Genomic DNA, 16,153 nt, shown 5'->3' on the forward strand with positions numbered 1-16,153 from the left:
CCTGCTATTGACTTTGCTGAAGAAGTTTAATATGACATTTTGCCTGGTTCCTATTTACGTGTTTCTATCTATTTTATCATGTCTTCGTCACCTCATTGTTCTGATGACCCTTTTGTTCTTCACTCCTCTATTTCCTCGAGCCAAGACTTTTAGAGTATTCATTGTTAAAATAAACATTCATGGTTCATGTTCACTGCAGTCTTCAGGGACTTGGAGAGACACTGCTCTGACTGAAAGTGCAGCAAGAATCTAGTGCATGAGGTTGTCTTACGTGGTCCAAGACAGCTGGGAAGTGCTGTTTATTGGTGAAGTAGTCTTTCACCTAGCTCCATGAAAGAAATTAAATTTGAGGTACAGTGCTTCTTGCATTGTACATTTATCCTTGTACAAGGCTAGACAAAATTTGACATGACATAAAACACTTTCCCATGAGAAGAATTGGATATATCTATAGATTAGGTCTAGGCTGACAGCCAAGTTGTGATCTGTACAGCTCCCTGATACAGGCTTGCATTATTTTTTTTTAGAGAATATTTTTTGTATGTGGCAAGTTATAACTGACACTGTCCTACAAAAAATTGTGATCTACTTATGCTGGAACTGTAATTAGGGAAAAGGTACTGCTTTTTCTTGGTGGTTCATTTAATGTAAGGGTCAAAAGGGTTTGAATTCAATGATCTCATCAAATCAGGTCTATTTGCATTTTAATTCATGAAAATAATCTGTATGCTCACATTGACTTTTTTTTTCAGGCAGAAAAATCTCTTTGATTTGAACATCTAAGAGTTTTCCTCTTCCTTTTCCTTCACCTCTTCAGGGAGCTTCTCCAAAAGAGTTGTCAGATCTGCCATTCAATTCCTAGCCTTTTCTCTACATTTCCTCTGAATTGACACAGCTGAAAAATAAGGCATAGCCCCAAATATTCTTCTATCTCATCTCATCTCATCTCATCTCATCTCATCTCATCTCATCTCATCTCATCTCATCTCAATCTCATCCTAAAAATTATTGAAATTTAAATGCACAAATAATATTTTTATTATAAAACTCACTTTTTTTTTTTGCCTGTGGCAGTCTTATTATACTTATTAGGCAACAGGCAGAAACTGATGCACAGGAATTTCCCCCTAAATGTGAGGAAGAACTTCTTTACTGTGCACTGGAACAGGTTGCCCAGAGAAGCTGTAGTCTCCCACACTGAAGATATTCAAGAACTGCCTGGACACAGCCCTGTGCCATGTGCTCGGGGATGACCCTGCTTCAGCAGGGAGGTCAGACCAGATGATCCACTCTGGGCCCTTCCAGCTTTTTCCATTCAGTGATTCTGTAATATAAATGGGATGGGAAATGTCCCCTTATGTCCATACTCACTGCACCTGCAAAAACTGAGCTCAGCTTCATTGTCTTGTGTCTGCTTGTTTTCTTTATTTTAGAACACCCCACTCCCAAACAAACAAACAAGCAAACAAAAACCTAGCCCAAACCTAATCCCATAATCCTGAGATCTTTTAAGATTTTAGTCCAAAAAATCTGACCTATTTCAGTTTCACAGAAAAACGGTACCTCAGTCAATGACATAACCTACTAATTTCAAATGTAAGACTAGTTGTGAAGGACTTGGACTAAAGTGCATTTGTAAATGTAACTGTGATAGGCTACAATATAAAAAGAATTTTACATGCTAGAGTTTTGCATGAATCTTTTTGTGAAAATATTTGGCACTGTCTTATCAGTATAATATCTACCCCATTGCAGTAAGCCACAACATTTTAATTGACACACAAGAAAAATAAAATAAAATAAAACATTAAATATGTGAACAGTTAATACAGTAACAAAACCCAAGGTAAGCTTTATGGCAATCTAAACAAGGAAAATCAAGACTGGATAATTTATTAATTATTTGCCTTCATAAAATTTCCTTTAAAAAAGTGTGTTATATAATGAAATATACATGTTTCACAGGATAGACAAATATTTTACTTACAATAAAATATCCACAATCCAGCAATAAATACAGTCACATAAGTAGTTATGCTTTTGACTGCCTTATCTTCAAGAGTTTTAGATCTTAGTAATAATTACATGGTGTATTCATTTATTTTCCTAGGTTAAAGAATATGCAATTTACTTTGAATGACATTAAAAAGCCTGAAAGCTTGTTTAAGATTTCAAAATATTTCAAAATACTAAAATAATCAGTTCTTACAGTTTTTAAAACAGAATTTCAAGAATGTTGGGGTTTTTCATTGAAAATAGGTGTTCTAATATATACAGTGATATTACTAGATAATTATGTAATTTAAAATGTAGTTCAGTATCTGAACCAACCTGCCCTCTCTAATCCACAATTCAAAGGATGTTGGATGTTAAAAGAATTTCATTAGTTGAAGCAATGTCATATTGATTGAGTGTAATAGTCTTGTGGGAAATTTCTCAGATGTTTAATCAAAATGGGAGTGCCCAAGGGCACAGGAAGTTCCTGCTCTGCCCTATTGGTCATGGAGACCATGGCAAGATCTGTTCACTGATCCTGGCAGTCATTCATGATGTGTGTTGTATGTGGGTGTCTGAGACAGTATAGTGCTGAAAAAGTCCTATTACTCATGTTTTGGTTTCCACTCCAGGGTTTTACAGGTATCAATGGTCTGGAGCCCAGAGCAGCTATGGCAAGGTGTGGGGCCAAGGGAATTACAGACATGGGGCTCTGTCCCTTCATGCTTTAAAGCCCTTTTGCCCACCTCTTCTTCTATTGCTTGCACTCCTAAAGATAGACATGGCACACTGACAGAATGCTTGATAAGTTGTGTCACATTATACTTTCTCATCCTACAAGGAAATTGGGTTTCCCATGGACCTGCAGCTGCATGACCCAGAGCTTATGGGCAGTGGAGCTGAGGGCTTGTCCCTCCTGCAGTCAGTTACCCTTTTTAGGGTGTCTGCTCTGTCTGTTCTTTGTCCACAGGACATTTTCCTTTATTGAACCCTGCACTGCAAAGTCAGGACAATGCTACAGCGAGGGGTGATGTGGCAGCAGGGCTCTCAGTGACCCTCCGTGGGGAACACGGGGAGGAGAGACCAGCAGAGCTGCACCAGGGGCAGCCTGGCTGCTCTGGCTGCCAAACAAGTGCTGCGTGTTAAGGGGGTTTCCCCTCTCTCACCTCTGTGAAGATTCAAATCAGTGCTGCAAAACTTCAAGCCAAATACTATTTGGGATCAAATCTATGCTTGGCTGGAGATCTGACAGCCTCTTCAAAGCAAGTTTTACTTTATTTATTTTTAGATCAACTAAAGATGCTCTATTGACTTCCTTCAGTGCAATTTAATAAAATGCACTAAGATCTGTCTCCTTTCAATTGCAAAAGACAGAAAGATGATTGGAATGGAGATCCCTGCCAACTCCTCCTCCCCATCTCAGAGAACAGAATTATCCCACATCCCATGTCCTGGAAAGGCATCTGAATTGAGGTTGCCTCTAAATGCAGGGGGTTCTTTTGCAGAGGAGCCACTGAAATATGAGGATTATTAGTGCCAGCACTCTGCATGGCTCCAGTTGCCAGGGATGAGCATGAAGTGGAAGGTGGAATCCAAGATATTCAGGCCCCAGGGTACATTTTCCTTTATCATGAATAGAGGCCCCAGTTGTCATGGGGGTCAAGTGTAGATAGGAAGCCAATGTTTTTGGTGAAAACTTGACTTTGTATGTTCAGCTGGATGGGTGCAGCTACCAGCAGGGCAGTGCCATTATGATGTAGGTCTCTGGAAGTGAGGGCAGCCCCTGGAAACACTGGTACCAAGGGACCCTTTGCCTCACAGGCAGCTGTGCATGCCCTTGGTCAGTGGCTAAAGAAATGGCCTTGTTCAGTCACTCCCCCTGAAAATTTTAAGAACCTAATTTAAAACAGGAGGCTTGAATTTGATTGCCTAAAAGGTGAATGAGGAAATTTTGGTTTTCAGAGATGCTGAATACCTACAGCCTCTGCTGAGCTCAAAAGACAAAGATGGCAGCAGCCACATGCTGAGCTGCAGAAGAATATTTTACTTGAAGCCCAGCTACACACTCATTGCAGCTTGGATTTGGATGCTTCATTTAGGAAGAAAGAGATAAATCTTACGGCCTTTGACCATGAACTACATGTTTCAGTTTTATCCTCCATGAGGAAATAAAAAAATTTACCTACAATGTCTTGAATACAATCAGGAAAAAGCAGTGAAATACACCATGAGCTGCATTAGTGTATAATCATACATTTTCATTGTATATATAATAAAAAATAAAGTACCATGCAATTAAAGAACACTTCATCTTTTAAATCCCTGTGATACTGATTTCTTTCTATTTTTTTCTGAGGGTAAGCTATGAGAGTGTGTGCATATGTTTAGCAAAATGCCCTTGAGAAATAAAATAACATGTGAAACTCATTTTTTATTTTGTGGGAAACTTCATAACATTTTCTCAGATTCCATCCATGGGATGGATTTCCAGCTTATCTTAAGTATGAGAAAAGACCTTATAACCTATATGTGACAGTTGTTTGGGTTTTATAAAGTGTCCTGCTCACTGTGGCATTACTCACAGATATTTGTGTGCTACTTCAGAAAGCAAAGGAAAATTATGATTCTTCTATATTTAACTACAGTGTGTTCCTTTAGTCCCATCTCACTTAGAAAAATCCTGCACCAGGATAGGTCTGCTTTTAAATTGGAAAAAGAAAATAGTTTGTTTTTTTCCCTCTGTAGCTGGCTCTGGTTTTCAGCACTTTGGAACCTGCAGCTTTCTTTTCTGAAAACAGTTTGCCAGACCTTTAATTGGCTTTTGTTTAAAGGAATATTTCTATGTAGAAGCTGCCACCTGTATGAATATTGAGGAGGTAAATTGATTTCTGTGTAGAGTTCAAGGAAAGCTGTCAGAAAAGGAGGAAACACATAGCTTGTGTTAGCCCTCTAAAGAATTCCTCTGCTGAGAACCAGGGAAAGACTAAACCTAAATGAGTTTACTAATAAGGTTAATTTAAAAATTATTCTAAAGCATTGTTATTACTATCATTATGAGAGGTTTATTGTAACTTCTCCTATTTTCAATCTCAAATGCCAGCAATAATGACATCTTCCACGAGAATGATATTCATTACAGTGCCCTGGGGCTGTGCACTCTCCTCACCTTTTTTATCTCTGACTTTTTCTGCTTGTTTTAATTCAGCATTAGGTACAATATGAATGTCCTTGCAGGGCACACAAGCCACTGCACACACACCAGCTTTTCTGAAAGCATTTGAGAGTCTGTGTCTGAAATGCACCTTTGGTTAAACTAGTGTCCACAGCAATTAAACTGCCAAATATTTCATAGGCACCACTGATGTAAGAATACTGGGGAAGCTATGGCTCTAAATCACAAATGGGAGCTTTGGCTGAAGGCAAAATGAAGAGAACCATTAGTATCTCTGGAAAAAAATGGATAAAACAACAAATTCTGCAATAGTTGTTCCATATTATTAAAAGGTGTTGTGATAAGGTTTCTTCTGCAGACACAAAATTATGCAGAGCAGGGTTTTAATATAATTTATTTTCCACGCCTTTTATTGAAAAATAGCTAATGAAAATTACTCATATTTTCACTTTATCAAGCCTTCTTAATGGAAAGCTCCACTGTTTTGCATAGATGTTTCAAATTTTCAGCAGCTTGCCTTAGTAAATAAAGTTGTCACTCAAACCTCATTTCTGTCCAACTGCAATGAATCAAAATGGACTCTGAATGAATGCTGAATATTTTCTGCATTTGATGTCTCTGTCACCAATGAGATAGCTATAATCTATCTCATTCTTTTTATGTTTCTGAAATGGGTCTGAATTTCCGATTATATTTGTTTGTTTGTTTGTTTGTTTGTTTGATGATAGCAATGCAGGGACACTCAAGAACAAATACAGTGAAACCCTTCCAGCTCATGGTGCCATGTCATTATTCCCATCTTCCCTGAACAGTCATGAAGTACAAGATCTATCCTAACCACATAATTTCAAGCATGTTAAAAGCATAGTGAACCAAGCACAGAATTCATATGGCTCTGCATGATTTGGATTAGATATAAGTGCAGTATTAGATTAGGATTTTGTTTTACTTGGAGACAATGCAATAGGAATCACAAACTGAGCTCTCAGTTCAGTTACAGCTGCATTATAGAGTGTAGGCAGTCTCAACTAACAATGAAAATATTTGATGACATAGGTCTTCTTGTTGGATAATATTCACAAGGGGGTTCATTAACCATCCTGAGTTGTGTTTCAAGCTCTGTAAGAGCCTTGAAGAAGATATTAATTTTGTATGTTTATGTTTGTGTCATGTTTTTATTTATAGATTGGGACAATTTTAATTTGCTCACTATGTTTAGAAGTATATTTCTGTGTGTTTCTTGCATTAAATATACAATCATCTTACTTCTACTAGAGAAGCCATCTCCATAAGTGGTGTTTGGTCACTTTTATTTCAACAAAGTTCATAACTAGTCACTGCTTTGTTGGGGAAATCTGTCTGTGTTCATGTTGATGATTCCTGTGGCACCAATGGATGTAAAGTGAGACATCTTCTCATTTCAGGTGAATGTCTTCATCAAACACCCTCAAGAGAGCTTGGCCAGGACTCCTCAGGACCAGTTAGAAGAAGAAGAGCTCAGTGAAGAAGCATGTTTTAAAACCCTGGTGTGTATATGTGCTCCTGTGCCTAAGCTGCTTTTGTCTTCCTTCTTGAAGTAGAAAAGAGAACTACCAGAGAACTACCATATGGTCAGCCTTGTTGACTCCACTGAAGAGCCCAGAATCCCTCAGATATTGCACAGCATGCCTGGAAATTAATCCAGCACTGCTGAATCTGAACAAACAAGGCAGGTCTGTTGAGATGCAAACCTGGACACAGATCGGAGGACAATGTGTGCCAGAGTCCTCACCCCAATAAGCACACACAGATGTGTGGAAATGAAAACTAATAGAAAAGACTTAAATGGAGACTAATATGGGCATATTTTGGAGAGAGTTGCACTCAAGTTAGTTGGTGAATAAGAAAATAGACATTGGTTGTGAGGATGAAAAGTGTAGGGAAAGGCAACCAGTAACAAACCAGTGCTACAGTCTATTGAAGCAGAGGACACAGAGAAGGAGAACTGAATCCTCTGACTGGTGAGGGAGCTCTCTGCCTAGGCTTCAGATCTCCATGTGTGTGTACAATGTGACAGGATGCCAACAACACAGCAGCACATATTTTAAAAGAAGCTTTTTGCAAGAAGTAAAGAAACTCTGGGCTACAGGGCTCTAATGGGCTGGCTACTAACATAACAATCTGTCCAGCTAAACTGGAAATAACTATTTGGTGGATCATGCTCAATAAAACAAAGACCAAGGATTCAGCTCTTCTGATCCATTCTTGCCTATTGCCTTATATTTTCAAGTGATGCTTATTTATTGCTGTTAAAACAACTACCTGTTAAGAAAGTGACTAGCAATAAGGCATCTTACCTTGATTTGTATCCCTTCTGCTGCATCCCCTAGAAGCTCTAAACATAGTCTGGAGATGCCTGCTCCCAGCAAATAAAACAAGATCCACATGTGATTTGATTTTCATGCAGCCTCTGAGGCAAAACTCGATCCGTGTTTGATGTAGTTCTCACAAAAAATGAGAAAATTAGTATGCAGTAAAATGCAGGCACACAGAGAGCTGGACACTGTTCAGATTTAATGTTTGCCTGTTTCTGATTTATTAACCCAGTACAGATGCAACTATTTCTTTTCAGCAATGTCCTGTTCTCTCCCCAGTTTTCCACTTGCACTGCCAGAGGCACAGCAAGAATAGCTGGCTTGCCAAAATGTACACAGTGCCTGCTGGCTGGGGAAGGATAAGGCCCTCAAGTAGTCACAATCTCATTGAAACACAGGTTTACTCTGTTATTACTGCATCCTTTAGCAGCAACGAAAAGCATCACATTTTATTTCAACACAGAGTCTCAGGAGAACAGACAAAAATTGTTATTGAAGGAGAAGACAAGTAATCATAAGACACTAATTCTTCATGGTGCTTCCATGGGTTCTCTGTGTAACCTCAGTGAAATCACATAAAGCATGGTTTGCAGCCCTGGATTCATATTCTCCCCAAACCACCAGTGGCTTGGTTTTACCCTTGACCCTACACTGGGTCTTGAGCATCCAATATGCAGCTCAGCACTCTGCAGCCTTAGTGATTGAGTATGGATAGGCCAACACACTCACCTCATCCCATCACCCATGCAAACACATCCTATTGCCTAGGACTACTTGGAAAGAGAATTAAAATAATATTTCTACTGGCAAGGAGCAATATGACAGCTGACTTAGAGAACAAATTGTTTCTCTCTGTGTTGTTACTAATCACCAGATCAGGGATCTCTCCTGTACATCTATTCACTGTGTGGTGGTCAACGCACTAAACCCAAGCTCTTTTAAGATTTTATTTTAATGAATCCCCTCCCTGCAGCGCATCTGAAATTCAGCTGGAATTGCCAGCCTCCCTAGTTTCAAGTCTGAACCACAAAGTTTGACATGGCTTGCTGCCCATAAACATTTAGAAAATGCTTTTCTTCTTTAAAGCATTGCACAGCTTGTGAGGAGACTTTCTGGAGATGGACTGTATCCCCAGATACCACATCTGAGGATGAAGGAATATGTGAGGAAAACAAATCAGAGGCACTAAACCTTTCAAGAGTTTTCATTCAGTTAACATCCTTCCAACATTTCAAATAGCAGCATGAGCAAATCCAGTGTGTTGGCCAGGGTCATGTGGGCAGGCATAATCCCATGGCCATCTTCCTTCAGGGGGCAAACAGGGCTACTGGACCCCCAGGTTCCACCTTCCTTGTGACTCCTTCCACCTTCTCAAGGCTGGTGAGCAGCACCTGCCTCCTGCACCAATAAACCTGCTTGAAGGGTCACAGCCAGGGCTGACTGTGAGCAATGCAAGGCAACAGTGCAGAACACACGCCTTGTGCTTCCCCATTTGTCAGATACTGCTCGTGCTAATGGAACTGTAAGTCTCTCTGAGTGGGGATATGATCAGCAAGCACACTTACTGCAAAAGTCAGTTTAAATATTAAGTTACTTTGATTATTGAAATAAGAACTCTGAACAATTTTTGAACATGCATAATATTCTTATGGGAGAAAATAGTCTCTGGAACATATGGATATTCTGGGCTGTTGTGGAATAAATACAACTTTCCTCTAACATTTTAACTAAAGATTTTCTGAAAAAATATCAGAATAAACCATATTAAAAAAACTTTTACCCCAGGCTACTATAAAGAAGAAAAAAATGTTCCAAATGTGAACTAATGAAGTACAAAGTAATGAATATTTAATTTGCATAATTTACCAAAGTGCAGTTAGCAAACCAAGCAAAATTCTCCATAAACAAATTGTTCATTAGGCATTTACTGTAGCTTTTATGCAATTATTATATTTTTTCCCCTGTATTGCTATTACTGTGGTATTACACAAAGGTGAATGAACATCTCATGAGAGTGTCTAGAAGGTTCAAAGGAAAAAACCGAAACGAGGAAGGCAGTGGTGTCTATTAAATTTAAATAAGCTACCTGTTTACAGTGAAGAAGATAAAAGACTAAGCACAGCAGAAGAGCAACTGAGAAAAGGAATGGAAAAGGTAATTGAGTTTTACGTTACGGGCTTCTTCACTTGGCAGTGTGAATATTATTGAATTAGCCCTATTACTATAAAGATTACACAAAAGCAGAGCAGTGTGAAGGCTTGCTATGAAACTTTAACAATATCAATGGAGGTAAGTGCTACCCAAACTGCACACAGGAATGTATCAGAGAAAGACTACAGTGGGGCTTTTTTTTTTTTTTTTCAATAGAACTGAACTGTGGTGTGATGTGAATTTTAATAAGAGCATACAGAAAAAATGAAAATGGGGACTGCAAAAAAATGTCCATGCACAAAGGGAAAGATTTCACAGCCACTACCTGCACAGTAAATATCAAGAGGTGAAATATTTGTATTAAAGGGAATGTCCTTCACACCACAGCTTTATTTAATGGACTATTCCTTGCCACATCCCCTCAGTCTCTAGCTTACCAAGCTTCCTCTGGAACAAGGTCACATATTTACCTGAAATATGGATTTCACACTGCTTTATAGATTCTAAGTGAGAATTAAAGGTCAGCAGATTTAAATTACTGAATGTGAATCTAAAAACTGCTTTTGTTTGACTGCAGAAGATTGAACTAAAGAGGTGCTGCATTGCCTCACCCTCTTTTCCAACTTTTCCTTCCTCACTACAGCCCAAATTTATATCTGCTCCCTACACATTATTTATTTAGCTACTGACACAGGTTTTTCTGCAAAGCTTTTCCATAGGGTGTTTGAATAATCTCTAAAATCATAACATAACTTACTCAGTATTTCACAAATTTCTTCCAGAAGGTACCAGGGTTATCCTGTAAAAATAACTGACTCAAAATCAAGCTCTTTTTTCCCTACCTCATTGAAGTGGGAGAACGTGGCTGCTGTACAGGAGAACTTACCCTGGCAACAGGGGTCTTGATTAACCATAAGAAGTACCAGTGCTTCAGGCTGATGAGAAAGTCTAATTGGGTATTAAAAGAGCATTATTTTGACAAATTATACATTCTAGGAGTGAATACAGACAGCATGCTGTGTTCTGCATTTTGTCCCCCTCATCTCTGAATGAAAGAGCGAACTGCCCTTGCCATGGGTCACCCATCTATTCCCACACCTTACTCTGCCCTGTAAGTCAGCAACACACCCCGACTGGAAGGAGCTTTGGACAGCTGGCAAGCACAGTCCAGGGGGATCTTCTGCCTGTTTGATGCAACTCCTGCCCACGTGAAGGCAGAGCAGGCAGGTAGTTGCTCAGCCTCCCAGGAGCTCAGCCCTGGCAACTTCAGGCGTTGGCAGGGAAAGAGCCCAGCGGGGTGCTGGGCCCACACCCCTCCGTTTAGCAAGCTGTTTGCAGACCATGGGAATGCAGCATGGAAACGTGCAAATGATGATGATCCATGAGAGACTAATGACAGAAGGTGAAGCAATTAAAAAAGTGAAATTAGAGGAGAGATGTAAGCATCAGAACATAACCAGTGATAGGTCCTGAACATAACTGTGTATGAATAGACAATTTTCAGGTTTTTTCACAGATATCACTCTTTCAGTCTTAGGGTAATTTAACAGAAAAGTGAAGAATTCTCATCTTTTTGCTCCTCCAAGAGACCAGTAGTGTTGTGACACTAAGGAAGCTGAAGTGAGGCACTAGGATATGGAAAGCAGATTCCACAGCAGCTGCTATAGTGCAGGAAAATGACATCACTGACATCACTGCTCAGGAGTCTATTAGCACAATGCCAAAAGACCAGTTTAACAGACTGCCTCAATTTGTAGTGGACTCCATTTCCATGTACCTTAGCTGGGCATATCAGTATCTCCCCTGTGAGGACAGTGCTGTTTTGCTTGAGTAGTCAGCTGCAGAGGACAGTCCCTGTTTAGAGCAGGTGTTACACCAGAGGGTTATGTATGATTTTCTGGAAGTCAAAAAGTATTTTTATTTTATGATCTGTGACATAATCATACAAAAACATTACCCAGATTTCTTCTGAGTTGTTGAAGAATTTTTAGAAAGATGGAGGTTGGAAGGTGGCCTCCCTGAAAATCCATGGACAAGGTTAATCTGAGAGTAGGAGTGCTCTTTCACCACCCACAGGTACATTGTGCAATGGGAAGGTTTAGCTGAGATGCTCTGTGGGTACCAAATGCCTTATAAACTGCACCAATCCAAACTGTAGCCCTACAGTCTTCTGTTCCTCCTCCTCCATTCCTGTGTCCAACTCATTCCTTTCCTTTTTTTTATGTTCCTGTGGTAATGGCTACTCCCCCACGTACATTTGCCTTCAACCCATCCCAGCTTTGTGTATGCATTGGTGAGGAAATAACAGCTCTGATCACCAAGTTAGCAGTACCTGGTTTTAACTGGGACCTGTGATGATGGGAGTTGTTTCATGCTCTTGGCCTCATCTACAATCCAACACGTAAACACTATGAAAAGTGTTATAACAAGGATTAAACACTCTGACTATATCAAATAAGACTAGGCAGATCAGGTTTTGTGTTCTTCAGGCTGTTACCATGTAAAAGATGAAGGAAAGTTGGTGAAATGGGTGTGCACAGGCATCAATGGTGAGCAGGCATGAACTGGCTGTGGTGAAGAGGAGATGGTGTGGCCAGGCCAGCTGGTGCCAGCTCAGAAAGCAGCTATCCCATTCTGAGCATTCACCTTTCAGGCAGCACTGAAATGTGTTTCAGCCAAAGCCGAATGACGAAACTGGAGCTGAAGTGCGGCCAAGTGTCTAAAAGTAGCCTTTTTCCTGCTGGAATAACAACTGTGTGTTGATGAGTGGAACAGCAGATGGACATTTTGGAGGGAAACAGTACAAAATGACAAGTTTCTATGCTGGCTTCAGACACAGTTAAGTATGATCCAACCGTCAGAATCTGAAATAGTGGCAAAGAGAGGAGGAGAGCTATGATGTGAGCTGTGCATCCAGAAAATCCCAGCTCTTAGAAGTTTGCTGCAGCACTGCACCCCTAGCAAGAGCTGTGAATTGTACCACTCTGTAGCAAACTTTTTTCTTCTGGTTTCCCAAAAATGACCCAACAGTGATGCTGGTACCAAAACAACTGATGTCTGGTTCTGCTTGGCAGGGAGCGGGACGTTATTCTTTATTGTAAACTGTGGATGAAATGTAAATATTTTCACTGTGTCTAGTGGATCTTTGCTTACCCGAGGAGCATGCACAGCTGCATCAATCTCCTGAGAGCAGTTTTTTGCTGCTTGGCCCCTGGGACTTTTCAGGGTCATGCTGGCAGCATGGGCTGCTCCCTTAAGGTGGCATTCTGATTAGAGATGCTTCCCTATTACAGCACCAGAAATACAATGAATTAGACTGGGGAGTAAGTAATTTGTATTGATGCCTTTCCAGCCCCAAGAGTGTGACATCCCCTAATGCCCTGTCTTCTCCCTCCTGCAGAAACTGGGAGGAGTTCCCACAAAAGAAATGGGGTAACAGTGCAGACTTGAAGGTAAGCCTGGCTCAGATGTGAAGATTAAAGGCAATGCATTACTCACATTGAAATTATTTTTGAGCAATATTCTATAAATATTAGAAATTTCATCAGTTTATTTTTATCATATGTAAGCATATTCCTTCTCCTTCCTGAACATAAATGAACTGACTTAATCAGACTCCTTTTCATTTAATAGAATTATTATTCCTTTTGCATCTCCCCTGCTGCTTCATATCACTGTTGAGTATTTATTAAGAACTAGTAAAATGCATGGATTTTTCTTGCTTGCCAGGTACAGAAAAATACAGAAAGTAGGCAAAGGGCAATCTTTCGTGCTTTCTTGGCAGAGAAGGCTATGGCTATAACACACTATTAGATTATATAAAGAAAAGTAGTAAAATTGTTGAAATGAAATAACAATTTTCCTATCTCATGACCCTATCTTACAAAGGGCTGATGCTGCAGTTTTCACAAAAATCCTGGGATGATAAACAGGCAGACTGTGGCAGTTTCAGTTGCACAATACTACTTTATGGGAAACACTCAGGACCAGAAAACACAGTTTTTCAATCTGGTTCAGTCTGGGGATAAGCCTAATATGTTTTCTCTGGAATACAGACTTTGCATTGCAAATTGAAGCCCCTAGTCAGAATGCTGTCCTTAATCTTCCTTGTGCCCAACACCAATTTCTTTTTATCTTTTTTTTCCCCCTATTTCTTGTCTTCTCCCATTTTTCTTTTTTCCCCCATTTTCTCATGATTCCTCCAAGATATTTCACTTTCTCCAGGGATCTACTTGTTAAAACTCTGTTCTCCAGAAAAAAAAAATAAAGACCCTGTTTCTCAAAGAAATCTGTGCATTTAATTCTCATCAAAAAGATGTGGGCTCATGTTAGCACATTTGATATTTGCAAATTGAAAATGTATCTCTCTAAACTCCTCGGAAAAGGAATTACATTCATTATGCACTGAGTATTCTCAGCTCATATTAATAGTAAACATTCCTTGCAAACCAGTACATTATTTTGATAATTTTTTTTTGATTTTATGACCACATCTCAATTATAACAACCAACTGATATAAAACCTTTAGCATGTTAAAAAAATAATTTTCAAATACTTGATAATAATACATAGGAGTCATCCAAACAGTGACAAATTTACAGGCAGACTTTCAGAAATAATTAAGAATGTTTTAATAATTTTTTCAGTTTGGCTTTGTACTGAGATTATACTCTCAAGCCTAGTCGCTGGCTCCATAAAAAAAGCTAACTTTGTTTTCCACAAAAATGTGAAAACTACCATATCAGGAAAGATAACATCTACATAGATTACTTGAAAGATTTCTCATTGCTTACAAAAATGATAATCTTCCTGTGTGCACTGTAAGCATCTTCTAAAGAGAAAGGCTCTGGGTTCCTCATTATACCTGATTCCAGCAGAACTAAGGCTGCAAAAATGAACACAGAATACTTCATGCTTGAAGAAAGACATTATTGTATCATTAAAAAATTAAATCCTGTTGGCTTAGGAGAAAGCCTCCAAAATTACAAAAATAACAAAAGTAGAGTGAAACTCTCTAATAATAAGATTTATGGCTCTACCTTTTCTTCCATGGGTGTATTTTATACTTATAAACAAGAAAACACATTTTATACTTCAAAGTGTTCCTTTGCACCCATAATACAGGATTATTTAAAGATTCCTGAATGTATTCTTGGCCTGTGTGTTTTTATTTCTGTGCATGTGAAGGGTCTTGAGGGAAAACCATTGAGGAGCAGCTGAGGGCACTTGGTGTGTTCAGCCTGGAGAAGAGGAGACTGAAGGGAGACCCCATTGCAGTTACAACTTTCTCATGAGAGGAAGAGGAGGGGCAGACACTGATCTATTCACTCTCATGACGAGTGACAGGACCCAAGGGAATGGCCTGAAGTGAGTCAGGGGAAGTTTAGGTTGGATATAGGAAAAGGTTCTTCACCCAGAGGGTGGTCAGGTACTGGAACAGCACCAGCCTGACCAGTTTTAGAAAGATCATGAAAAAAAAGGTATTGGAAAGAAAAGGATACTGGAGGAAAATAAGAGGAAGCTGAAATGACCCTCATTTGCTTGTCACTTAGACAGGATATATAAAAATCATATATGGATCATATGGATTGCAGCCTACAACTTTCTGGAAAGGCAGAGCTTGAGCACTGTGAACTTCTCAGTTAGATGGATCTGTCTCACTAAACTCAACCCTCTCACACTATGGATGATTTGATCTGGAGCAGCAGCTGAAATATCCTTTCACAAGGTAAAGGGTGCAGGTCATGGCTGCTGCTGTGCTTATGTTCCACCTTACTCTTCATCCTACTGAATAATCATTCCCGTAAGTGAGCTTAAAGAAAGTAAATAAATTGTAGAATACCTAATCCATCCCCGGTCATTAAGAAGATTCAACTATATTTTAAATGAATAATCACATTGAGAAATGTCCTTGGAAGTAGGAATGGGGTTATGAACAATGTTTTTGGGACAACTATAAAAATAAAAATAGTCTCTCTTCATATAGAGGCTTGAAAGCAAGGATTCTGAATTTTGTATACTGATGGGACCCAAGGAAGAGACTCAGAGGTGAGGCAACAGGAAAATGTGACAGCAACAATTTGGGTCATCCAGAAGAATAGGTGGCAGAGGTTAATAAATGATGTCCCAGAGAGGTGAGAGAAAGTCATGTCACTGACAGTGCTGGAGGTGAGGGAAACAGAGATGACTTCAAGGGCAGTCTTGAAAAATCAGCTCTGGACATAGTGGGTTTGATATGGGGTGGCAGCCAGTCCAAAGTGAAACATCCAAGAGAAGGAGGCATGAGCCTCAGAGCATGCATATGCAGGAGAAGAAAAAGTAAATTTGAGAATTATAAATAAAGCCAAATTAATCAATCCACTCAGCACTTAGGAGGACACTAGAGGAAGAGGACAGGCACAGACAAGAAACTTGCACTATCATTCATAATTGGCTATAACTTTAGTTCCCACTTCATTTACCCAATGAGCAGGTTCACAG

Source organism: Agelaius tricolor, unplaced genomic scaffold (assembly GCF_023055355.1).
Source record: "Agelaius tricolor isolate 1412-34295 unplaced genomic scaffold, bAgeTri1.0.p SCAF_3, whole genome shotgun sequence".
NCBI lineage: Eukaryota > Metazoa > Chordata > Aves > Passeriformes > Icteridae > Agelaius > Agelaius tricolor.